The sequence below is a fragment of the Strix aluco genome, chromosome 1 (assembly GCF_031877795.1).
Source record: "Strix aluco isolate bStrAlu1 chromosome 1, bStrAlu1.hap1, whole genome shotgun sequence".
NCBI classification, from domain to species: domain Eukaryota; kingdom Metazoa; phylum Chordata; class Aves; order Strigiformes; family Strigidae; genus Strix; species Strix aluco.
The window spans coordinates 92,716,930-92,744,040 of NC_133931.1; the positions used below are offsets into that span (position 1 = coordinate 92,716,930).

The window sequence follows — 27,111 nt, forward strand, 5'->3', positions numbered from 1 at the left end:
CAAAAGGTATTTAAAGGGCGTCCATGGTGAAGCAAAGGTTGAGAACCCCTGATCTACACTGTTGCAGCCAAACTGGGCAATAGCTCCTAGCAGGATACTCACACAGTGATCAAGTCCCCTTGAAGGTGATATAGTTTCATATTTTCATTTCCTTGGCAGCCTGTTGTATTCTAACGTATTCTGTTGACACTGTCATAGAGATCCAGACATGCCTTATTCACACTCTTTCCAAGAGCCTGCAGAGAAATCAGGCAAGGTCCTCATGTGCTGTTGTGTAAGAGCACCGGGAGAGTCTCGTTTTGAGTTGTGAGTTTATTGCAGAAGATTCCCTGAGTCCTTTTCATCTCACTTGAGTGGAATATCTTCTAAATAATGTTTTTTGCTGTGGCATACTTTTGAGCCATGAATATTCATGTTGAGAGCAGTTTGCCAGAGCTCTGCTGTTCATGGAGATCTGTTTCTTATTGCTCATTCATCTGATCCTACAGGAAGATGGATATTTCAAATGATCTGGAAATATTTTTTGCGCACCAGAGGTGGGCTTTCTGGGTGTCCCAGACACTAGCTGTCTGCTTACTCCAGTACACTTCTGTGGAAGACAGTTTCTAAACATATTGCTCCCTCAGAGCACTGCACGTGTTGATGTGCCTTCACGCAGTGGAGAGAATAGTGACTGACCTCTTGTTGGACTGTAAACCTAAAGAGGGGTCAGTTGTTCTTTCCCCTTGAAAACAACTTTTTCCAACCCAAACTGTGTACCGTCATAATGTGTAGAGGATGAAAGAAGGATCTTCGTCTTCTGTGGGGCACACGAAATAGGAAGAAAACCAAGGTGAGGAATATTTCAAGAATCATACCACCCAAAAACGATGTAAAGCAAGGTAACCAGGCTAGCCACATGCACAGAAGTTTCAAAAGATGTTATGGGCAAAATTCAGTTCTTTAAAAATCCTGCAAACCACAGTGCCCACCCCCCCTGCAGTAGCAGCCTGAATGGTGTTTCCCTTTGCTTGGATTTAGAAACACAAATGTCAAAGCTGGTTTTCTTTATTTGTGTAGCAATGGAAAAAAGTTCACTGAGGAGACAGAAGAAAGAATGAGTCTGGGACATGAGGCACAGACAAGAGCTATAATGGAAATTAATTGGGTAGCATGTTAAAGAATATTACTTTAATCCTGCAGCTTTGGGCAGTTGAGCCGAATTTCTATTTTATAGCATGTTTTACAAACGAAAATATTTTAGGGCTTGGAAACTGCTTGGCTTTGGTAGATCAGCTCAGGAAATAAGCTTCCCTGCTATCAAACGCAACAGTCTGTACTCTGCATTATTAGCCATGGCACAGTGCATGCAGACAGTTCTCCTTGTTTGCTATCTCTGCTGAACCTTTCACATCAGCTCATTTATCTTTCAGGTGTTATAATAATTGACCCTCAATCAGTATTCCATTATCCTAAACAGGCAATTATCCACATTGTCACTTTTGCATTTGCTCTTTTGACCCAGAGGTCATGGAGGCCTAGTGTAACTGAATCCAACAAAATTATTCCCTTACCTGTCATATAAATAGTCATCCTAGCAAAATGAGACCCATGGGGGCTTTTGCTGAGGTGTTGAGAAGGCCAGTCTAACTCGATCCTTTATTCTGCTCTTTAAGGAATGCAGTACTGTTTTGGCACTCTATCAAAATAAAACAAAGTTCCATTTTTTAGCCTTCTTTCCCCCCCCCCCTTTTTTTTTAAGTGAGCACCCCTGCACTTACAAATGCTTCTTTGTGGCCTACTTTATTGAAATTTCCATTCAGCTCTTCCATCTGTTAGCTGTGTTTACCACTATTCGTGGGGAAAGAATTCTGCATTTCACCTTCATTTGGGGGTGTAAGGTCATAAAACTGTCTGGATTATTTCAACTATATTTATACCTAAGTTAATATTACTTCTTTAACAGGTTTAAAGCTTTTAATTCCCCAGTTCATTATTCATTGTGAGTGAACTGAAGTGAACGAAGTTTTTGTTTTATAAAGAGGAAAGCTTTTGGTATTCAAAAAGTGTTCTGCAAATGTGAATTATAACCCTCTTCATCCCAGCTCCCCAGTTCCGATTAGGCTCACGTTTCACACCCTCCCTCTCTGCACTGCTCACAGCCACCAAATGCCATGTTTTATTTAACTAGCTTCTGTGGGCAGTTTGCATGGATACACACTAGGGTTATTTTTACGAATGTGCTGCTTGTGCCTGTCTTGTAAAAGCTGGTGGAGTGTCAGGGTCCACTGACATGAAGTGCACACACACAGACACAAATTGCAGAGTCCACCTCATTTACGTGGCCTTGAAGTATTAGTGTCAGGCCATCACAGAGCCTTTGGGATACAACTGTATCCCAGGAAGAGGGGATTATTCCTGTTGCATTGAAGGGAAACTACATTTGAGAGGTGGAGGGATCTTCCTGAGGTTGCAGGTGGCAAAGGAGGGAAGTAAACCTTGGTTTTCCTGGCTGTGTCCAAACTGGAGCAGCACATGGTGCAATGCATGAACCAAATGCGTAATGGTTTGTTGTGTCCTAGCTGCTGTGTTTAGATGTTCTTATTCCGAAATCCAAGGTACTCAAAGTGGAAAGGATAAGGGGAGAAAAGAGTTTTGCTCTGATATGAGACTTAAATGTGTTTGCATCTAGCTACCAAGCCCCAGGCTAGCTCCCTATCCCATCTGTTCTGTTTTGCTAGAAGGAGATAGTCAGCACCTTGAAACACTGGCCTGGCACCACTCCAGCAAGAAACTGGGAGTTGAAGTGAGAACACAAATGCAATTTATTTTTCTTTGTTGAAATGTTCATATTTTCCCAGTGGCAGCACGACTCAATAGTTGAAATAATGTTATTGAGAGAAGAGAGTGGAGTCCCAGTGTGAATACTCTGCACACAGGCCCTTAAGCTTAAGCCAGCAAATGTCTGGACAATATTTAACTTACTATTACTTTTTTTAAAAAAAAAAAAACACAATCCCACACAAAAAACCCCAATAGTTGGGATACTTTATGCCTTTCTCTGTCTACTTGCTTATGAAAACAATTGCTCTTGCATCTATTATTGTATTGCTTTATAGCAATACACATTTCCCACTCAATCATTTGGGCTTGTACTTTTTTGTCATCTTTGTAACATCCTTTCCTGATACCTTTGGTGGAGGCAGTGCTTTTTTTTCCATTAGGTGCAAAGGTCTGATACATGAATAAGAGAACAGGATTGGCCTACCCTCTACAGTGTGTGCAGGCCAAAAGAAGGTGTAAGTGGCTGATATAAGTGTTGTGGGAAAATTAATGATGTCTCTATTGTTTAAAAAATAAAGAAAAATAGAAAAGATTTCTCAGGACCCGAGACAACTGTGAAAGTCTGCATCGTACCTGCTGCATATCAAACTCCATATTTGTCCTAAGAAACATCTATCTTAAATTTTACCCACAGTTAGGTTCTCAGGTAATTGGCAAAAGCTTAAAACCGTAGAAAGCTTGTTTAAAAAAAAAAAAAAACAAACAACAAAACAAATTATGACCAGGAAAGTATCTCAGAGGCAAAACTGTTTCAAGGTGAAAAGCAAGCCAAATTATCAGAGGGCTTAGGCAAAAATCCCTAAGCAATTAAGAAACTTGTCTAGAAATATGCCATTTCTTCATGTTTTTCTGAAGTAGGCGACTTCAGAATGATGTTGCTGGTTTTTGGGAAAGAGCAAGCTTGAGTTAATTGTGCCACTTGTTGACATCAGTACTGCAGTTTGCTGAGTCCCAAGCAAGAAAGTCACCATGAGGGGAAATTTTGGCCCCTACTTTTCCTCTGCCTCTGCTCTCACTGGCAGCGGTAAGCTGAGGGGGAATTGAGCTGGCTCTTGAGTGGCTGGTTTTATGCCAGAAATCGCATTTGTTGATGCAGAGAGTATTTTAACGTTCAGAGAGACCCTTGCAATGACAGCTGACACCCAGCTCTGTGTGTCGTTCCTGGACGCAACATCATCTGAAGGCAGCAGGCAAAGCCTGAAGATTTCATTCAGAGTCTCACAGGACATAAGGCTCACACTTGTCATCCAGAGATCTTAGCCCTGTTCCCAGTCTTTTTGATATTAAGGCATATTAGCCTTTACTCTGTCTTTCCTGTTTTTTAAGTGTTGGGATACCAGAGCCTTCCATAAGTGCCTTCAACAGATGATTAAAGATTCAGTCATTTATTAGTTGCCTCCTTCTATCTGAGGGAATAGGGTCTCAACTCACCTGCAACTTCTCTGAATCACAGAAACCAAATAGCAGATAATGCTGGGCTAGATCTCTGATAAATTGCACAGAAGTTTGACTTCAGAAAAAAAAAAAAAAATAATTAAGCTAATTTTATATATACACCAGCAAACATTAGTGTAGTTTTTCCTTTCATTGTAAAGCAGATTCTGTAGGGTTAGTACAGACTTTTGTGCGACTGTTGCTTTAGGAACAGACAGGTATACTGGGGTATACAAGCCCTGAAGTTTCACTCTGGCCTCAGCCCCGATCTTGTGACCAGCTTTGAATGAATCTTCTTGTTTTTCTCTCTCTCACTTTCCCCATCAATAAAATAATAATAGATACTGCTTTTTCTTGAGTCATTTCAAGATGTACTGGGGAAAAGCACTGCATTTTTATATTGCTTATTACAGCTGGCCTTGCATATGAACTTGAATTGAGAGAGGTGATGATACCAGAAATGTTGACTAGGGGAACTGAGACTGTCCCCAGTATTTTGATACCAAACTGGTGAATGCATAAAAATTGAAATAGCTTTCCACAATACTTATGGCAGTTTATCTCTCACTTAAATACTTTACCTATCGTAATGTCTTTCAGTCTGGGCTTTAAAAAAAATGACACATATGCTACCAAGATGTAGTCTGTTCTTGCACAGGGATATGCTGAGCTAGTGAAGTTATGCTCCACATATGCTAGTGTAATGGAGGGGAAGAGGCAGGCTTAGTTTTTTGAAGTTTTTCATATCTGCATTTTATAGGTGAAAAGCTCTCTCCATTCACAGAGTTGTATAATGGCAACAGAAAACCTATATATGCACCTCATGCACGGTAGACAAATTTTGCATGGAGGACTCTCATATGCTCACTATCCACTTTAATAGCACAGAAAGTGATTTTTGTAGTCGTTCATCTTACGAAGTGCAAGACCTTTCAGCAGCCATGAAGTCATGGCCTGCATAATTTATGAGACCTTTCTCCCACCCCTCCACTCTCTTGATCTGACTTAGTTGATCTTTTTTGTACTCTGCATCAACTTGCTGCATGTCCTTTAGGCGTATGGAAGAGTAGCAAGGTAGCGTGTACAGAAACAAAGAGGTAGAGCAAGGAATGCGGGTTATGCTCAGTAATATGCAAGTGGCAAAGCCAGAAATTAAGTGAGATAAAACCACGTATCTCTCTGTTACAAATGCAGAGTAGCATGCACATAATAAAATTTAAAATAAAAAAAAAAGAAAACACAAAACCAACGCAATAAACCAAAACACTGTGCACGCACGCACACACACACACACAGAGCTCTTCCCTTGGGGAGAGGATGAGAGAGAGAATGGAAAAACCACAAATGAGGGAGGTTAGTCATGTTGCCTAATGAACTACTGGAAGCTTTTCAGATACTATGGTGATGAGGGAAATGTACATAGAACAGTATAATGTTCCTCAGCTGATATTATCTAGGAGTTCAAAAGAAGGAGCAGCACAGTAAAGCAGCTCTCTGGTATGTTATTAAAAGGTATCTTGAGCTTTCCTGCTTGACAGATATTTCTTGTTTTAAGTTACACTTCTACTTCCATTATTTAGACCCAAGACAGCAAAGTAACAATTCAGCTACTGACTAGTTAACAAAATGCATTTATGCAAACCAATTATTTTACAGTAGAGACAGCTTGTTAATGTTATACCTCTGGCAATTAAAGTCCTCAAAATTGACAGTATTCTTTATTTATCTGATTTCTATTTTTTAAATTTATTTTTGTAATTTCCCCCTGGTTTGTACAATGAACAGTCACCTCATTTTGCAAGTGCACAACTGGAATGAAAATCTGCATTGTTTCTTTTAGATGCTAAGAAAGAAAGTTATAATATTTACTCTACTCCTTCTCAGTGTAACATAAGTTTTCGGTGTTTTGCATCATGATGACCAAACTAATGGAAATAATCCATGTCATCTCAGAAATAGTTCTTCTAATTTGCTATTTGGTACAGTCTTTTGTTGGTTAAATTGCCCGTAAGGGTGCTTCAGCAACATCAGCCCTCTGAAACCTGGATGAAGCCTCATTTGTATCTAAATTTAGTGTTCTGCAGGGTGCCTTGTTATATAAAGAGAAATATGAAATTGTGGTCAAAGTTCTCCTTGCAGAGGACAAAAGTTCAAAATTGCTTGTAGCTGGATGTCAATATTGGAGACATGGTCTTCTTGAAGAGCCCATGGAGTGTCACTGGAAAATCATGGCATGAAACTGTTTCTTCTATAAGAATTTATGGAAAAGTTTTGATCCCCAGGCTTTGCTATTGCAACAGCTTAGTGTTTTACATTGATACACATAATTAAAGATATGTATGAATCACATTTCCTGTTATGAAAAAATGTGGAAACTAGATGAGGTGTGAGCTGAATTTTAAGGCAGGACAGTAGTATTACACAAGGCTATCAACAGAGAGTGAAATACATGTGATGCAGTCAGAACTGCGAGGAGGAAGGGGGTAAGTGTGGCTGCAGGAATGAATGGCGCAGTAGGGAACTACACACAGTGGATCCTGTGTACCCTGATGCCTGAGGTATCCAGTTCAGAGTTAGCTCAGATGCTTCAGAGTCCCTTGGTACCTTGTTGTCACTAAAAGCAGTAGAGGTTCTTTAAAAATTTAGGCTCTTATTCTGAAGAGTGCATTAGTGAACTTGAGTTCATCAGCTATTTTATGGAGCTAAGTTTGAGGGTAACCCAAGAGGCTAGAATTTCTATTTGTATGATCTGCCTTTATTTATGATTCATCTGTCTTTGCACTCCCACACTCCCCATGCCAGCTGGGCAATTATTTAACCCAGGTACTGCTTGACCAGGAGCTGATACCTCTTTTTTCATGAAAAGTATGGTGGGATCTCGGATGACTTCCCATAGTCAGGGGCTGAGATTTAGGTCTCTTCCAGAACACTTCATCTCTGATGACACACAGCTTCAAGGCTGATGCTCTCCAGGAGCCCTCACTGAAATAGTGGGATAGCAGAAATCTGTCAAAGACTGCTATGCCCAGTAAATTGCTTTTGTTATCACTAAACTCTTTGTATTTTCCTATCTTTCATGCACCTTGGATTTAGCAGTTATGTGTGTGAATTGTATTATGTCTGTTACGTTATGTTAGCTTATGTTTTAAGTGTGTTTTAAAAGTGGGGTTGAGTGTAGTGTCAGCAATTAATTTTAAGCAGGCAATGTCTCTTACAAAGAAAGGAAGAAATCAGGTTTGGGTGTTCTGTTGGGTTTTTACGGGATTTTTTCTGTAACCCACCTCTGGCTGCTTTTACTGGAGAAAAAGCGTTGTGTGTGATCCTTTCTCCTCTCCATTCTCCTGCTCAGAAATATATCCCAATTTAAACATTAGCAAAATCAAACATTAACATGGGAGTTAATGTTTTAAAATAATGATCTCCTGCCGGAAGCCTGTTGGTCCTGACACGCTGCCAGCTACAAAATCCAAATGAAGTTAGAAGCCAGAAAATAAACTTACTCTATTTTCATTCTCCACTAACATCTTTTGCACTATCTGAAAACTTGATCACTATATTTTATGGTACTGAGTTCTTCTTTCAGTAATGGATTGCAGGTGCCATGTTTCTGCTAAACAATATTTACGCTACTTAGTTTTATTGTTTGGTTTAATTTCTTGAGTGAGTGATTTCATCAGGTCACCAATGTTTCTAATCCCCATTCTTGCAAATAACAGTGAAGGGAATTGAGACCACTGAATATGAACTTTGGAGAGATGGTAGGTATTACAAATCCATGTAAAAGAAAGGTTAGCACCAAACCATTTAAAATATATGCATGTGTCCATGGAGACACTGTCCAGAAACACCACAAGTAATTGCAGTGATAATTTTCTGGGAATTGAAGACCCACTCTTTATTTCCATAATAGCGTGTAGATTGTAGTGGCTGTCGTCATCATATAGAATATAATATCTAAAAGTGAATTAGAGGGCTTGTGATAAAACAAGCTTGGGAATTAGCAGCAGATAATTCCAAGGCACGCAGTATCGCAGAGTATGACTACCACATAGACATGAATGATGACCCTGAGCACAATTTTTAAAACTGAGTGGGTGATATTTGGCCTTTGGAGCAGAACTTGGACAGCCTATAGTGTATCAGTGGTATACATAACACAACAGTGGGTTGTTTTATTCTGGAGAACACTTTATAATGATGTAAGAGGTAATAAGCAGGATTATGAATGCAACTGGGAGACATTACTGTGGATTTTAATTTTGGGTTTACTTGGCCTTTGGCACATGATTTCATTTCCCATAGACAATCTAAACTCACTATAAAGACTACCATGGGACCTGGATGCATTCACTAACGTAGGGTGTGGCAATTTCCTGTCTGTCTGATTTCAAATTATGATTAGCATCTAGTTCTCTTATGGAGGTTGCTTCACTGATCATTATTTAGAAGGTGTTTTTAGAAGAATTTTTTAAAGACTTAATACAGTATGTGCTTAGAAAACTTACCACCAAACCATTTAAAGTATATGCATGTGTCCATAAAGGCATTGTCCTGAAATGACATACGTAATTTCATAAGAAGCATATGATTATGTTATCTATAACAGCCTTTCTGTCTCTTCTCCTAGGACTAATTCACAAGGAAAAACTTTTTGTAGTTTGAATTGCTATTTATGAGGCTTGATGTAAGTGTGAGATTTTTTACAATGGAGTTGAATATAAAATAAAGTAAAAGCATTTACTGTCTTCTTTATGGATGATGATATAGGTCTTAAATAGCTAATGCATATGGAGCATGTAAAAATATAAACTATTATTTCATGTTAAAATGATAATTGGAATAGATTCTTAGTTTTCATTCGTTACTCCCTCTTTCAAAGCAGTGTACTTCACAGGCCTTAATTCAGGGAAGAACTTTAGTCTGGACATAAATCTAATTAAAGCCAAACAGATTTAAACCCCTTCAAGCAACAAGCATGTACTTAAGTCTTTCGCTTCATTGTGGTGGAGTAAGAGTATGTTTAAAATTAAGCACATGCACAACTATTTTGATGAACTGGAGATTTATCTTGGAGCATCAAACCTACTATGGAAAATTCATAAAGTAAGGATTGCCTCCTAATTATTATGCTCATTTTAGCAAGTGCTGTAATCATAGGAACAAATTTACATAGTATTTACCAAAAGGTGAGAACATCTGTATGCTTCCATTGGCATGGAGCTGCAAACTGAACACAGACAACATCTGAAGAAAAATAGTTATGATCCTACTTGTGAAATGATGATGGAAAGATGATGGCTTAATGCTTTTCATACGACTAATGTAGTTTACTGTTCCAAAAAGCTATAAATACTTTCTGTTCACATTGTTGATTTACAGTAAAATTTTATATAGTATCTAATTGTAAAAATTTTCAAAGGGATTTTGGTAGATACCACAGTGTGATATAAAATAAAAGATCTGCCAGCTTCCTGTTACCCCAAAGACGGGATATACTCTCTGATGTTTCTCTGTCTCTAGCTTCTGTCCAATAGCCCACAGTAATCTGGCTGGATTAGCAAGTGTTTTACAACATATGGTTGGGTCTCTAGTATCTAATGAGCTGCAACCTCTGCATGAAGTTTCCTGTGCATTCTGATCCTTTGTAATTGGTCCTTCCTCTGTGCATTCCCTGGTACCTAGTAGGAGTTATGTTCAGGCTTGGCCATTCCCTCAGTGATCTGACAGGGTATCTCTCCCCTTGACAAATCCTATTTTAGCAAGACTTGCAGTCATTTCATATTTTTGTTACTGCTGTCCCTTTGCCAAATTTTGATTGAAATAGGACAGTAGGAAAGCAGGAGTTATTGAACATGCAACCATGTACATGTAAAGTGTATAAGCCTTGTTTCATCAATAAACAAGACTAAAAATCTAGTGAGATGTGTCTGTTTTACACTAAATATGTAAGAGGAAGGGTTTTCTATTGTGAACTTGGCTGACTGTATAGTAGAGGTGGCTGGGGGAAAATGCAGTTTGAAGTATTTATCCTCTTGCATTCAAACCTGGAGTGCTTAAAAGTGATGGCATGGAAAGCCTTAAATCTGACATTGACAATAAACATGTTACTTTCACCAGGTACTAAAGAATGGGCTCTTCATTACAATGTACAGTCTTAAGTGTGAACTGGTTGATTTTTAGTAGCTACTATTTTGATTTCCGTATCAGTACTATCGGTATGCTGTTAAACTGGACACATTAGCCTTTATAAATTTGCTAATTAACAACAGTAGTTAGTAAATTTACTAATTAACAGCTAATTAACGGTAGTACATCTTCAGTTGTTGAGCTCTTGTGCCTTCTTAGATATCATTTAACAGGATAACTATAAAATTCTTGATTTAGATGACTGGTAGACAGAGGCATCCTTCTGAAGCTGAATAATGTATGTCTGTAATGTATGGCCATATCATTGTTATTATTGTTACTACTACTACTACCCCTACTACTATTAGGCATTTTCTGATCAGTCTACATTTTCATTTACTGATTAAATCATTAATTCTGTTGTGTTGTTAAGACATTTGCACAGTTAGGATGTAAGTATTTGTTTGTCATTGATGGAAATAATGGGCTTGGCTCTGCTTTTTGTTACACTAGTGCAAATCTTGTGTAATTGAATTACCAATGTAACAGTGACGAGGAGACAGCAAATTTAGGTCCAATGCATGTTTGCTATTGTCCTTAAAAATTAGTTTACTCTCTTCTAAGTACTTCCATTCATAAATGATGTGTCATTTTAGTGACAGTAATTGCCTTCTGAAACAATGTTTTCTGTTGTTTTTCTAGGGATTTCCCAAAATTGGAGGAGTGTTTTGGTTTTGTTTAAGAAAATGAAACACAGTTTTAAACCTCAGTCGATGCCAGAAAATGTTCTCCTTCTCTCCTCCCCCTCTCTCTTCTTCTGTCTTTTGCTTTGAGCCCCATATCAACTCTTTTGTTTAACTGCAGAGCCTAAACTTCTTCTTTAAAAGTTTGGGTTTGATGAAGCCTCTGGCCAGAGACCTGTTTTGTGTACGCCCTATGTTTTGAAGTATTTGCAAAAGCAGGGCCTGTGCTTGACTCTCCTAGATTTTGGGCTGGGGGAAAAAAAAACAAACAAACAAACAAAAAAAAAAAACACAAACAAACAAAAACAATAAAAAAACACCACAAAACAAAGCCAAAACAAAAACAGAAGAACAGGCACTTAGGGGTGACCTACATGTACAAGTTATTGTGGCTTAGTGAGTTGCCTTGTGTAGCTGAGTCAGGATAGCAGATTCCCTGTGTGCCCTTAACACATCACAAGCACAAGTTTTTTCACTTAATGCTCTCTAACAGAGTCTTAAGATGATACATTTACATTGGCTTCACAACAGGCAAGCAAAAAGAAACTTTAACTGACCAGCTGTCATGATTCAGTGCCATGTGGCATCTCTGTGTGGTGTTGGTATAATGAGAACATATATGTATTTCCCCCAGGTATATGTGCATGAGACCTCTATGATGCCTCGGGTTAAATGTGTGTATTAAAGTAACCAGGATCAGGATGTCAGCTGTGTTCTGGTTTACCTGACGTTCTCTTATCTTTAATCTTAAAAAAAACCAATCCTCTTACCATCTCTGCTTATTTTCCTTCCTATTTTTTAATAACTTCATTTTCTCAAAGGTAGAGGAAATAAGTTGTTGCTGAACTCCATTGTGATAACTGGCTATCAGACTTTCAAGCACTTTTAAAACCAGAATTAGAAAAGTCAGCATTTTTCTTTTGTGTGGTGTTTTTCTCTACATATAAGACATAGGTTTGTTTCATATCTGCCAAGTTTAAATTTTTTTTAGAAGTTTAAATATTTTTATAGAAGTTTAAATTCAGAGAGCAAGAACATTAATATGTCAAAAGACAAAGTGTTTGAGAAGGTTGAAATAATACATAAATCATATCTTAAACAAAGTTATGCCTTGCTTGCTCAATACAGCAATTATATTGTTTTGATTTTGTATGGATAACTGGAAACTGTAACTTGACGACTTCTTTATCCAGTCTAATAACAAGCTGACTCCTGAGGTTTCTGAAAGTCCCCTCTTGCACTTCCATTAGTATCATGTAGGGGTAGAGGAAGTAAAAAAAGAGAGAGAACTGGCTTAAAGGCTTCTTCCAGTGGTAGGTACTACAGACCATCAGCAATGCTCCTCCTGCTGAGCTGGCAGCTGTTTCCATAAGTTCAGAGAGGTCACCACGGTTTCTTTCCTGTTGCTCCTCCAGGCATTGAATTGCAGGGGGAGTTGGAAAAAAGGCATCTTCCTTTCTTGCCCTGCGACATAAAGACAAAATCCTTCCTTGCTGTCTAGGTCTGTTCTGGTAAGGCATGTAAAAGCTCACATATGATGAAAATTATTTAGGTTTCTGTGGTACATTTACCCAGAAATATCTGAAAGCATATTACAGACTAACTGACGTACCGGGATATGCATATGGTATATGAGGATGAATACATAGTGATACATGTGTGCCCTTCTGTGCATGCTGTATTTGAAAATGCAAGGATTTTCTTCACCATTGACTTGCTGCTTTCTCAGGAGACGAAACAGATTATTTGGTAAATACTTCAAAACACCATTGCTGATAGTTTAGGGCAATGCAGACTAATGTATCCAGTTAAAACTCGTGGAGGAGAAAGTAGGTTTTTAAGGAAGCAGAACACAAGCTGAGCTGTGTCTAGATGAAAATTCAAGGAAGAAAATTCAGTGTTTATAGTAAGAACTCCAAGAGCCTATCACTCACCATGCATGTTGTTCCTTACAGTGCAGTACACTAATAGGTCTGGTCCAGGAAAATCAGCCTGGATCAGTCTAGATCAGCTTAGATCAATTCAGTTGTATTAAACCCCAATGCAGGCTTATATTCAGCACCGAAGTGTCCTGAATTTAGGTAGGTACAAGAAAGACTCTCATTCTGACAAACAATTCTGTTTAATGCAGTTATAAGTAGAGTTGTTGAGATCACACCTTTAGTTTATTTGGATTAATTTTCCTATTTACACCTTTCCAGGAAGCCTTACAATAAAGACAAAAGCCTATAGCTATAAATTTAGGTCTCCTTCCTTGTAGTTCTATTTAAATATTTGACGTTAGTTTGATTATTTTTTGGATGCAAATATGAATTGTTATCTCTTGGCATTAAAAAGTAGGAAGAATCTTATTTAGCGTTCTTTCTCTGCCAGTTTATCATATATTTCACTTGCATTTTTTTTTCCTAATTATTCACTTACCAGACTATAGGAGCTCTGAACTGTTTATGTATAAATTCTGGTGTTTGAAAGAAAGTAACTTATATTTAAAAATTCCCTCTGTTTTTTAAGTACATAAACTTTTTATAATAAACTCCCATGCAGTGCCAAATGTACCCTTCTGGTATATAATAATAGGGATCTAATTGTGTCAGTTTCCCAAGGGGCACAAAAGTAAAAAAGCAGAGCATGTGTGGAAAACACCCTTTTTCTTCACCTTTGGCCGTGACAGGCTCCTACACTCAGAATGAAATTCCATCCTCACAGAAGTCTATAGCAAAGATTTGACTTGACTCCAGGGGGACAGGATTTGGGCCCACATGCCTGATTTCAGGGTATGATTTTGGTGATGAAAAAAGCTTTAGGGAGGGAGAAGGAGTATTCACTGTGGAAAGAAAAGTTAATTTTCATGCATTTTCTCCAGTCTCTCTCTCCCATGCTGGAATAACTTTCTCCTTTGGTGCATCTCTTTGACTTTCTGAGGAAGACTAGAAAAAGCACCTACTAAACAGACACTCAGTTCTTCTGGAAAAGCTCAGTGGAAAAATATGCTTTGATTTTTACTGTGCAACTCACTTTACTGCTACAAACTCAGTGGCACCCATGGCAAAGCAGCATCCTGTGAAAGGAGGCAGTTATGACAGGAGTAAGAAGCCTAGATTAGCCAGTTGGTGCCCCAAGATCTGTCAAACTGAAGTCATGTTTCCCAGCAGATCATTGCCCTCAAAGTGTAGCTAAGAGGCCATGCTAATATTTCCTTCCTGAAGGGAGAGAGCACATTGGGTTGTCCTTAGTGTGAACTGCCTGAACTTTTGTACCTTTTCTTGTCTTCTCAGAAGAAGGAGTATTTGTCCCAATATATCCAAAACATGCTGTTATGCAGGACTAGCTTATAAGCAGCATTTAATAAAGTAAGATTTCACTTTCTAATCTCAGGTTTGTAAGACTAATATGGTTTTCATTCATATTGCACTAAGTTAGGTGGTCTTAGTTTATTATTACCAATATATTTAATAATACTTTGAAGTATGAATTCCTGGGTCTCACCAAGCCAGTTTTTCCAATAGATCAAGCTCAGGCGATGAGGGGTTTTGGGTACATTTTTATTTCATCTGCTGATGTCCTAGAGTCAGCTATTATAACCTCAGCCCAAGTGAAAAATTTCTAATTCACTCCCCATCCTGTTTGTATACAGAGAGTCAAATCCTTGTTTTGGAGGTATTTGGTGTGGTGTTTGCTATGATTCTCTCACTGCTGGAAGATGAGGTGGGATATTGCTGCGTGCGTTGAGCTACCTTTGTGTTACCCTGACCTTGAATCGCATGGGAAACGCACTATACTGCAGAAGTGTGTGCAGACATCAGCATTCCCGCTCTCTAAGTTGTCTTTTTCTTTTTACCTCCTGAAGTAGATTTTTTTTCCTTCATCCACTGGGGGAACCTAAACAAAACTTTGTGTACACAAGTCTTAAAAAAAAAGCAAGTTTGGGACTTGGTCATATTTGCTTTGCTAACGAATGCTAAGCCTACATACATATCTGTATGAATTATAATACTCTTGCATATTAAAGAGTTCATGTTTCCTGATTACATCAGTTTTTATCTTTTACCATTTACTCAGTGCTCTATGTAGTCACACACAAACAGGCAAAACAGCGACTAATCAAAACTTTATAGCCGCCAAACCCACTTTTTGTCTTTATTATGAAACTAAGATTTGGTCAACTGAGGTCAAGTTGTGCACTTAACACAGCTTCCATTATAGTCAGTGAACTCTATAACAGAGAGTAAAGTCAAAATATAAACAGAGAACATTTCTGCAGCAGCTCTGGGCTGGGATTAACTTGGATCACCTAGTCTTCTGCTTTTAATGAAATTCTCTCCCTTGTATTTTCTTGTTTGGAAGAGAGTCCAAAGTTATCTCATGCTAATTTAGTTAGGCAGTGCCCTCCAGGGATGTCACAGGCCTCTGTGACCTCTCCAGAGAGACTCAGTAAAGGGATGAGGAGAATTAAACATTCCTGAGAAATTGCAAAGCAGCAGCCCCCAGAGATTTCGCATAGAAACGAGCTCCAGACTAGCTGCCAAAGACCCAAGTCACCTTTTCAGCACTTCCTTGACATGTCTCCGCCAGTCGCATCTGGCTTGATTCAGGGGGTCAGCATGGGGACTGAGGAGAGGTGGCAGATAGAGAGAGCGGTATTCAAGGGAGGTCTGAATGCAGCGGTTTCAGGCTTTAGATGTTTCTCTGGGATGTGCAGCTAGATGATTTTATTACCTTTCCTTCCCAGATGGTCTCATGCTTTGGTCTTTTTCTTTGTGCTGAAAAGGGGAAGAATACTAAGTGAGGAAGTTTAATAATAAGTTTAGTTGTTTCATCAAATGGTGCAACAATAGTTTGCTTCTTACCTGCATTTACAACCACGTCTTGGGTCTGATACGGAAAATACTGCAGCGCCAGAGAGCTACTCAGACTAACATGAACTATATGTCCCACTTTCCTCTCTTTTACGTTGACAGTCAGGCTGTAGAAATCCATGATATTAATCTCGTGTGAAGTCAGAATCAGGCACCATTTGCAGGATGAAACTGATTTCTATGGAAAAAGATTCAGCTAGTTTATTTCCAGGTTTCCCTCAATTATTGTGCAAAAGGGGAAAAAATTAAATTTGCTGAAGGTTAGGCAAGAGAGAAAAAGACACCAAGAAACTACTGTAGCTTGCTTATTAGTATCTTGATCGCCTGAGTAATTATCTCACTTATCTCTTGCATCACAATGGAAATGTGCAATATCTCAAGAAACGTCTATTTCACTGAGTTTTGGAATGTGTGATCTAACAATCATTTTCATGTGCTCTCATCCTTGGGTTTCCTTACTCTTTTAATTGGTTTTTTAATTAGTCCAGAACTAGTCAGTATTAAGGAAGAATGTTTGAATTCCCACCTTTTAGAGGGAAAAATAACATTTTTCACTATAAAAGTGAAGACAAAGGCATCTAATTCTACTATAATGCACTTCATTATGAAATGTCTATGCTACCCTTAACTTTCTTACAGACCACTAGTTGCATAAATATTATCACTCCATCTTCACAGACAGAAAAATTTAGGAAGTAAGGTTAAATGCTTTAGTCAAGGCCACAAAGAGAGTCATTTTCACCGCTGAGATTGGGATGCTGGAGACAGTGTCTGCTCATCATTTGCTTTGGACAAACTGCAACCAATAAATAGACTGGACCTAAAGGTGGACCCATGTGATCAGAACATGGTTTATGGTATAGCTATTAAAAATATATATATACAGAGCAGAGAATTGTGTTCATGTGAAATATGTTTCAGCAGTTGAGATATAAATCTCTGAGAATAAAAAAAAAAATTAAGAGACTTGCACATGGAAACCAGCATATAAGGGATGATAATGTCATTGTGGTGATAAATCCATTGCATTCTGCAATGACTCATGCCTGTGCCACTGTTATTTGCCTGAGAACAGACCTCTAGCTCTCGCCAAGTAATGCTTGTGGGAACGTTGTTCCTGGTGTCTGGCCTGTGGGGGTTATTCTAGCCTTAATGGCAGAATACCTAGTGTGTGTAGAGCCTCGTTCATGTCCATTGGGGAGGGAGGGCCCCTACTTTGTGTGGATGTGATATGAGCGATGACTTCTGACGTGCATATAACAGAGATTTATTGCAAGCAAAAGTTGAAGTGTGATAATGCTACTGGGGTATTCTGTAATAATATGGTAAAACACTTGTCAGCACTTCATCTCAGGCAGTGAAAGTCAATTGTATATGCTACACAGAGACAGATAAAAAACATAAGTATACTTAAAACTTCATATGGTTTGCATTTTTCGTAACAGCTCTCCTGACTCTAATATAAGACAGGTTTTAATTTTGTTTTGGGTAAGTGGATGTGCTTACAGTCTCACACCCACAATTCCATGGCTTTAAATAGAATCGCTCCCAGGGTGCATAAAAGAACACATGCTGTTATGTGAAGGATTTATCCAGGATGCCAGGACTGTATTTACTGCTGGGAACAAACTGAATAAAATTTTCTATTCCATTTTGACACTAGCCCACAGAGAGCAGCCGTATCTACGGTTTTAATGCAGACCCTTCCCTTTCCCTGACTTAGGATTTGGTGCGACTAACCACTGTTGCAGAAGTAGTAATTACTAATAACGGTGGAATCGGAATGATCAGAACAAGCCAAGGGAAGGTCAATGTGAAGTGCCCTCCAAATGTATTTTTGAGCATGCTCAAAAGAAATCTTCCTGTTGGCTTTTCACGTCTGCACTGCACAGCCAGACTTCTAAAATATGTCCTTTGGTTTCTGGGATTGTTTTACCATTTACTTTTTCTAGCTGCAATTCCCATGCCCTGATTTGAGATGGCATAGACTATGAGCTGGTGTCTGATGCTGAGCATGGAGGAACTTGGTCAGAGCAACAGTAACGCTAACGCAGTGGCAGCAAATCTGTGAGGCGGGTTCCTCTGTCCTAGGGCTTGGGTTAAAACCGCCAGACTCTGCATAAACTGCTATATCACATGGTGGCAGTTTTGGGTACTGTTGGCCTAAAACTGAACTTGTGACATGAGGTAAAAATAAAAAAGAAAATAAATCCCTCTGTATTGCATTACCATATCCCTGAGGCATCAAGGTTGTGCTCTTGTCTCTGTCTGTACTCAACCAAGAGAGTTTAGCATCAAATTCCAAAATATTGTCACCTGAGTTCTGGTAAAGAAAAATTCCACAGAACCAGGAATGTGATTACTTTAGCATCTTGATACTTTTTCCGGTGACTTCTTGCTTTTTATAGTTAATAAAACTGCTTGGTGTGCATTTTTACCACTGCCTCATAAGTAATGATGACTTAAGGGTGAAAATCTTTTTTGTTTCCAAACCCAGTGGACTGAAAACTGGAACGAAATCAGAAGGTGAAGTTTCAATGGTGTGTTAAATGTAGCACACTCTTTATTTACACAAATTATTCAGGCAAGGATAACTCTAATTTTATAAGAAATGAAAGAATAGTAAATGCTTTCATCAGGCTGAGAAAATTAACATTTCAATTCAATTATTTTAGATAATTATTCAGGAGTGTAACATCATTTGGAAACTGGTAGCATTCTGAAGAGAAAATGCCTTAGTGTTCAAAAGCATGAAGCAAGAATTCTGGAAATTTGGGGGGGATGTAAATTGTAAAATAGAATTCAGGTTATTTTTATGTTATTAGCTTACTCTACCTTCCTGTATTTCTTTAGAAAAATAACACTGTTCATAAATTTTATCTCAGTGCTCTTGCTTTGTTACTTTTTCTGTCTTAAATGCTTGCTCCTCTTCCTTCTCAATTATACCCTCAAACATGTCTAAACATTATGAAGTACTGATCTATTATCTCTGAGCCTATCTGCCTGTTCTCTGGCAGTTCTCTGCTGCTTTTAGCACTTTTTTACAGTACTACCAGTGGTTTAACCTGAGCCAGGGCCATCTTCTGGACAGACACTGGGCAGATCCCTGCAGACCTACAGACCTTGAGTGGAGAAGCTAGCAAGCTGAAAAGACAATGTTCACAAATGGGAGGAAAGGAAAGGAAGATTTGGAAAGAGAAAGTAATTGCCTGAATCATGGTATAGATAACAGCATTTTTGATTGTGTGGAGATCAGTAGTACTTTGATCCATAGATCATGCTGCTCCTCTGATCCCCATCAAAAGCAGCATGTCAGCTTGAGCTTAGCTGTATGTCTGAGCAATCCTGGAAAGAAATAGGAGGCAAACAGGTGTCAGAAGCATGAACCAGTCAGTATCTTTTTATAGTCAAATGTTGCACTGTAAACATTTTGTGATCAATATCTACATTGTGATCATTATTTTGGGGCTGATCATTTTGCTCCAGTAAACATGCCAGTACTTGCCTTGAAAGCCTGGTTTGTTTTCTTGTGGTTAGATCGTGGCCCCAGCCAGTCCTTCCTGGCATGGGTCCCTAAGACTTCTCTGCCCTCACCGCAACCTGGGTACAACCCTTTACTTTAGCAGTGAGTAATCCTGTCAAATGGGAGTCTGTTTCTTTGTGAAGAGGTATTTTGTCTTTCATTCATATAAAAATAGCAGGGAAAATTAATTCTGGAAGGGAAAAAAAAAGGAGGGGGAAGTGGGTCAAATATCTTTCAGAATTGTCTGCTAGGTGGAGCCTGGGAAACGTATTTGTTCTATAGTCTTTTCTAGGTAATACAAATCAGAGTAGTTAAAACTCACACGTACTTTCTGTAATTCAATTTTTTCTCATTTTTCTCTGTTTAGCTTTGAATTTCTTTCCCTTTTTCTTAAACAGAATTTAAGGCACCCCTTTTTTAGCAATTGTGACAATATCCTCCAAAATTAAAATGAAAGAAACATAGCATATATGTATCCTTTCTGTATCTTTTCATTTAAATTACTTTGTGTCACACATGTCACTTCCAATTTAACCATTTGAAGAATAAACAAACCATTGTGGACCTAAAAATCTGTTCAAATTTTTTTGGCAGGAAAAAGGACTATATTAATTTTCATTGTTGGTGAAGTTTCCCAACAAGCAGCTTTACTGTTTCTTTTTTGCCTCCAGCAGGCAACTAAAGATCAGTTATAAAACTGTATACAAATACTTCCATGTATTGAAAGAACAATATTTTGACACTCAGTGACACAGGGGAAAAAAAAAAAAAGAAAAAAGAAGCCGTAATCTATTTTTTGATAACACAATGAGAACTTTGTGTTCAACTGAGGTGCATGTGAGAAACATCATGTTGCATTAACAGGGAAGGTTGACCTTTAAGGTTTATCTGGATTATAATTCTTGTGGTTTTTATTAATAAAACTGCCTACTAAAGTTTCACAAGTCCTCCCTGAGATCTGTAAAACAATTGGCCTATCTGCTTGCAAGAGAAAAGTTAGACAGTATTTCCTAGTATTTCCTACAGATGTGAGGGCTTTTGTTTCAGAAGACATTGATACTGTTTTCATTCAAGATGCTCCACAAAGATTATCAGGCATTTTATTATCTTAGTAACTTTATAAATGTTAGATTATTATCTTTAAATATATCAACTGTACTCTTTTAACCTGAAAGAAAAAAATCATGGATCTGAACACAGTTCACATCTACAGCCAAACTGTAGGATTTGACTAAATCAGCAAGCATACTTCAAATTGCTTCTGTGGCAATTTATCAACTGTAACTTCGAAAATCTCTGAGAAAGTTTATAAAATGAGTCACAACAAATTATCTCTAACTATACCCTAGGAGACTTCTAATATGTATATTGTTAAAAAGTGATTTTTGTTGTTTGTTTACTTTCTTGGATTCTTAAGGTATATTTGCCATTGTTTTTTATCAGATTATGTGTTTTTCCTCTCAGAGGAAAATGGTTTTATCTCGAATCTGTTCTCATTTTATACCTTTTCTGTCGGTGATGTAACTGTCTATGGTTTGCAAACGTCACTCTTCTGAATGGAAGCAGCTGCCATGTCATAAGTACTCAGTGTCTCCCCTGTGTGAGTAGAAAGGACAACACTAAAGGAAAAGCTTTGTACACAGACATTGGAGTCCTTATGTTCAGCATTACACTATTAGGGAAGAAGCATATCAAAATGTACTTAAACTGATGAGATCTGATGGATACTTAAATGGTGTTCAGACGGGTTTTTCCATGAATGGAGGTTCCTTGAGCAACGGATCTTGCACCAACACTGTGATTTTTGGTGAGCTGAGAAAACAGGGTGATGACTATTCAGGGGAAAGGAAGAGGCATGTGTCCTGCACTTCTTGGGCAGTACCTCTTTTGCTGTAGGTTTTGAGAGAGGGTTGAGCTTGTGAAAAGTGGCATTCCTGTTGCAATGATAGACAATGACCTCAGTCATGAACTTGAGTTTGTCTTTCAAATACAAACTGTAACAGCATAGTAAGGTTCCTGCTTATTGGGTGTACACCCTTACTTTTTAAGCAACTGAGGAAAAAGGGTTGTATTTTAGGAAAAAAAGCATAGGAGTACATTGATTATGCATACTTCCATATTCCTGCTGTCACTGGCTTCCTGGAAGTATCAGTGTGCCTGGCAGCACATATCCGTGGTTTTCTTTGGCAAGAGTCTCCCTGCCATGCTTGCCTTTCCTTATAACAGCATCAGAAACAAGTACTAAAGCAATAGTCATTGCTTAGACTGAACTTCCATTGTGGCAGGGAGCATGGGATCATGCCCAACACTTTTTTGCTGCCTTTCAGACAGAGGCAGCTTATACTTTACTCTGATCACAAGATATTTTTGCTGCACTTGAGCTCCATTAGTGTTTTCCAGCCATGTGTGCTATGCCCCTATTGTGTGCAGAACATGTGTAAGGAGATTTTTTCCCTTCTGTTGTGTATTATATGTATGTCTTGCTGTCTCTTTATATAATCTCCTTATATAACACACTCTCATGCCTACCAGGTACACCCAGTACACACCTACACTTTTAACAGTCACAGAAGTCAATCAGATGTGGGTGACTCTGCCAGCATAGCACCTCTTCTTTCTTCCCTGCCCCTCCAAAAGTACATAAATAGATAAACTGGAAGTCAGTTTGGGTTCAGAGCTCTGAGTCGATATCCCCAGTCTCACTTTTCTAAGGCACGATCATCAATTGTGGTCATTTCTGCAGCAGCTTGAGAAACCACAGCCAGTCAGCTGGGTTGTGTCAGGAGGAGCCGGGTGATGGCATCTGGAACTGCTTCACATCCAGGCAGGCAGGAAGTGCGTGGGCATGACATCTCACCACGTCGTGCAGCGCAGAAGATGCCGAGCAGCTTCTTTCCATGTCAGTGCAATTGAGTTGGGACAATGCAGAGAGGGAGGTGATACAATAGCCCTGTCTTTTGTGGCACAAAGGGAACAGTCCCTCATGATGCATGCAAGAACAGCAGTCATGCCAGGCCTTTGTGCTCGCCATATGGGGAGAAGGTTCTCCTTTGCTGCCACATCCCTGTAAAGACTCATCATGCTTTGGCCCAAAATGCTCAATTCTCCTTCTCAGTGGTGACCCCAGCAGGATAGCTAGGTTTAGGATCACTAGAGAGTACCATGTCCAACCCACTGAATTCTTCTGCCCACTTGTAGACAATAGAGTATGGAATACTGTAAAGACAGAATTTCTATAAATGGTGATAATGTACTCTTGGGCCTCTCTGGGTGGTAATGTTTTCTGACTTAGTCAGAAATTGCTCCCTAATTGTTGACAGCCTTGAGGTAACCCATGCCCTCCACAAGTGATAAGTAAGTAGAGCTAGACATTCACTAGTCTCAGCTTCTTTGTATCTGAAACGCACGGACAATGCACCCTGCATCAGGCTACAACTATCTGTTCCATCTCCTAAAGTAAACCTTACTGCTTTGATTTGATTTTGTGTGTGTGTGTGTGTGTGTGTGTGTGTGTGTGTGGCAAATACAAAGAAGTCAAAAGCTCTCTGCATAATACCTAAAAACACATGTGAAAGGTTTTTCTGACAGTATAGGGCTTGGAAAAAACACTGTGTAGCAGTGCAGGGCAATAGTAATTAGTACCAACAGGAACATTTTCCATTTATCACATTGTGTGTCTGTTCAGTCATATCTGGTTTGGGTCTTGCATCGGATGAGACATAAGAAAAGGCTTTACTCATTCTCTTGAAAAATCATCTTTTATTTCTAGAGCAGAAATCATCAGTTGTACTTTAAAGTCTCAGAAAGTTGGATTTGTATTTCTTTTTTTTCTCTTAAATAGGCAGATACCTGGTTACAAGCCCATTTTAACAATATACAGTGCCAGAGCAGACAGTGAAAGAAAAGTATCAAATATATAGAGTTAAACATAACCTCAACTACTGAGTCTTTGTTATCCATGGATGACAGCCCAGTTAATAAATGTTTTCTCACTGGGATGCTGGACTGGAAGTTAATGGTGAAACACATCTACAGCATACTCCAGATGCTCAAGACAAGCAGACGCATCACAACCATAAGGGCAGTGGCATGCACAGAATGTACCTATACGGGGGTTGTGTTAGTCCAGCTTGGGTTTTCCCCTTCACTAGCCCAGATGCAAACACTATGTAAGCAAAGAAATTTGGGCACGGAAAAGACTGGTTCATGTTTTGGATATGTTGCTTGAAAATGGCACTTACTACTGACAGGGGTTTATATACAGAAAAGGGAAGAGGGGAAAGATGAAAGAGGAAAGATTTTGGCAGAGGCTGTAGTTCAGGCATGCAGAACAGATATCCTAGTCCACATAATCATAAAAGTGTGTCCGCTCGCTAGACTTGCTACGTATCTCTCCCTGGTTAGGTTTCTGTCTTTAAATGTAAATGACATAGTATTGCCTTTAGACTTTGTGAGTCACTAGACCAGAGCCAAAAAGAGTTCAAATATGAAAAATATGTTTTGTTACATTTGCCATTAAAGGAACAGTCTCATTCTAAGAGAGCTGAAGCCTGAATTGTTTCCATACTAGTTTTCTCCTCCTTTTCAACATTTGCCCACATTTTGTTAACTGGATTGAGCAAAAACTTAGGGAGAGGATGGCAGAACTGAACACAAGTAATTTCCTTACTTGCTGTCAGCCCATCAAAAAAAACCTTTACAAAGAAATACAGGAAAATCCACGATTCTCCATTCCTGCACCAGAAAAATTCTTAAAATATATGACCTTGCAATGGTTAAAAGATAGCCAAGAGCCAAAGCTGGGCAATGTTTTTATCCCAGTTCAGCCATGTCATGGGTCATGTGGTTCAGCATGTGAACAGGAAGGTGAGAATGGGTGAACTTTTGCCTCAGTTGTGCAGTCCATCAGAGAATAAATGGAGCAAATCACTCTGCAGCTGTATCGGGAGGTGAACGGCTGAATACCTCTCACACAGAGGCCTTTGTGTTCTGGACATGATCTAGCATTATGATGGGACGCACTAGGCTGAGGCTTTGTAGCAATTACTAACCCATTATCACGCTAGAACATGAGATCATTTATCTTCTAATTCAGAGTGTCACCTGTTCTTCATTTGCCAGTCAATAACCATTAATTACTTTCAGTGGAAATTTAAACAAAGCTTTTCCCCTCTGTTAAAACCAGTAAGCCATTCAGTAATGACAAATAAACCTGGAGCTGTATCTCCCCCTTTCCTCTCATTCTCAGCCGGAGTCTGGTTCAATATGAACTCTTAAAGGAAATGCCTAGAAATTGATAGGTCAAGGGCCTTTATTAGTCTGATGTGGGGGGAAGCACATTCCTGGCACTTGCTGTAGGGAAAGCATATTGAGCTACTGCTTGTACGCAGATTTCTCATTGGTTGTCGCGGGCTGTACCTGTGGAAATAAAGATTTGAATGCAGAGCTTGTTCAAAGATTTTTCTATCTTCTGGCTTGCTTTTGTGTTATTTTACAAACTGTTCATGCAGACCCATTCAAAACAACAGCATTTGGTCACCTTTCTCAAAGCAAAACAGAACTATCGCTTACTTTTTGTAATTTTTAGCATATTCATTTTTTTCATACCTGATTTGATTGAGTTAATTGTAAGCACCAACAGTTGTGAATGCCAGAAAAAATAAAAGAGCCAACAGTGATAGATTCTCAAGTAATCATTAATCTAAACATTCTTTCCTGGTAGGAGTTGAGGCAAAAATTGCTTTTAGCAACTCTATCTGCATTGTTTGATCATTGCTAAATTGATCCTGTAGAAATTTACTGAAGTTTAAGTTGTATTTCTAAGACGGTGATTGCTTGTTCTTTGCAATGGTAGACAAGAATTGATACATCCAAATGCATAAAACTTGGTGGGACCAATTGTCAAAGACTGGGTTTTTGTTAGTATTTTGTAGCTGTCTCCTTCAAAGTAGTGAATGTTTTAGAGTAAAGAGAAACTTCCAACGCTATTTTATATTAAGACACAAAATTAATGTGTAAAATATCTTAAATACTCACTGGATTGTTGAACATCTCAGCACCCGCACTAAAATTGTGTCCAGTTAATTAAAATACTGACATATTTAAAAGTGGAGGAATGACAAAAAATTATCATTAAAGTCTGATCCAGCTTCTACTTAGACATATTAATACTACTTTACAAAAGTGCATAGTAAATAGCAGGTCCATATGCTAATATTGCATATTCAGTCAACCTACATGGCATTTGGGGCAGGGGGGTGATTTTTACCAAAAAATGACGTTTGGTTGTTACATCTCTGTCAGATGTAACTGACACTACACTGCTGTGTACATTTCAAACAGACAAGACCTTGAATTCATCATGTACAGCAAACATCCACTAAAGTCAGGAGGAGGACCGCTATAAATTCTGACTCTGACTGACTGTCTAATCTTGGAAGTCCTTATTCACTCAAATAGTACCTTCTCATATGAGGAAGCTTGTTGTTTTCAGCTGGACTGCTTAATGAAAGCTGAAGGTCTGTGAAATCAGGGACTCAGCTAGGAGAACCAGAACTATCAATTACTTATTCTAGATATTCCTTTTACCTTTCTGTGAAGCTGCTACTACTGTGAATCCTGCAAGCTTGTTCAGTCATGAAGAAACAGGAGTTGGTGATTTATGGCGACCTCTCAAACCAGCAGGGAAACCCCAATGTTCCAAGAAAGCTTGTATGAGAGATATGAGTTAAGACATCTCCTCCCCACAAGAGGATTTTCATCAGCCAGTCGGGTATTTCTGCGTCATTGGCTAGGATGTTCAACCCTGGAAAGGAAAAATAAAGTTGCTGTCATTGTCCTGCCCAGCAGGTCATATCCCTAAAGCACAATTAATGTCAAGGACTTACACAGCAGTTGCCCAAAACCCAGCCTTCCACGCACGTTCAAGAGGCAAAAAGGTTCAAAAGGAACATGTTAATAAAATCTTGACAAAACTTTGGAAGATGCATAAAATAATAACTGGGAAGAAAAATTACTTGCAAATAGAACCATTTCAGTGGAATGTATCGCCTTGTTATGCTGGACAATGATTTATTAAGAATGGGGGGAAAAATTGAATATTTCAGGTGGTATTTACCAAGAGAAACTGAGCTGTCCCAAAGCTTTTATTAATCTGATTTGCAGAGTATCCACTACCATCAAGGGACCTACTAAAGTTGTTTTCTTTAAAGCTTATGTGAAGAGGTCAATGCAAATAGCGTTGTGGATTACACTGTGAGAAGATGACAGTCCTTCTTACCATATGGAGAGAAAGTTGAATTATTTTGTTTTCCTTTTCTGGTTATTTATTAAATGAGGATCATGCCATACAGGTATTCCCCTTTCCTCTCCAAAGGAAATGAAGTGTTTACATCATTTTGATTGATCTAAAGTAATAATTATTCTGTCCACCTACATCTCCTAGGCAGTCAAATAATCCAATCGTTAGAGCAGTGGCTTGCTCATCAGAAACCTGAAATGTACCTGCCATGATACCTCAGACAAGTCACACGTGTCTTTGCGTATCTCTTTTTCCATCTGCTTTCCTGCTCTCATGCTGACCTAGCTGGCCAGCCCTCTGAGATGG

The 27,111-nt window shown here is 38.7% G+C and overlaps 1 protein-coding gene across 3 annotated transcripts in view; it reads left to right on the forward strand.

Annotated features, from left to right (window-relative positions):
• Positions 1-27,111, forward strand: part of GMDS (GDP-mannose 4,6-dehydratase) — a 424,244-nt gene that overhangs the window by 313,282 nt on the left and 83,851 nt on the right. The gene's annotated exons all lie outside the window — the stretch shown is intronic.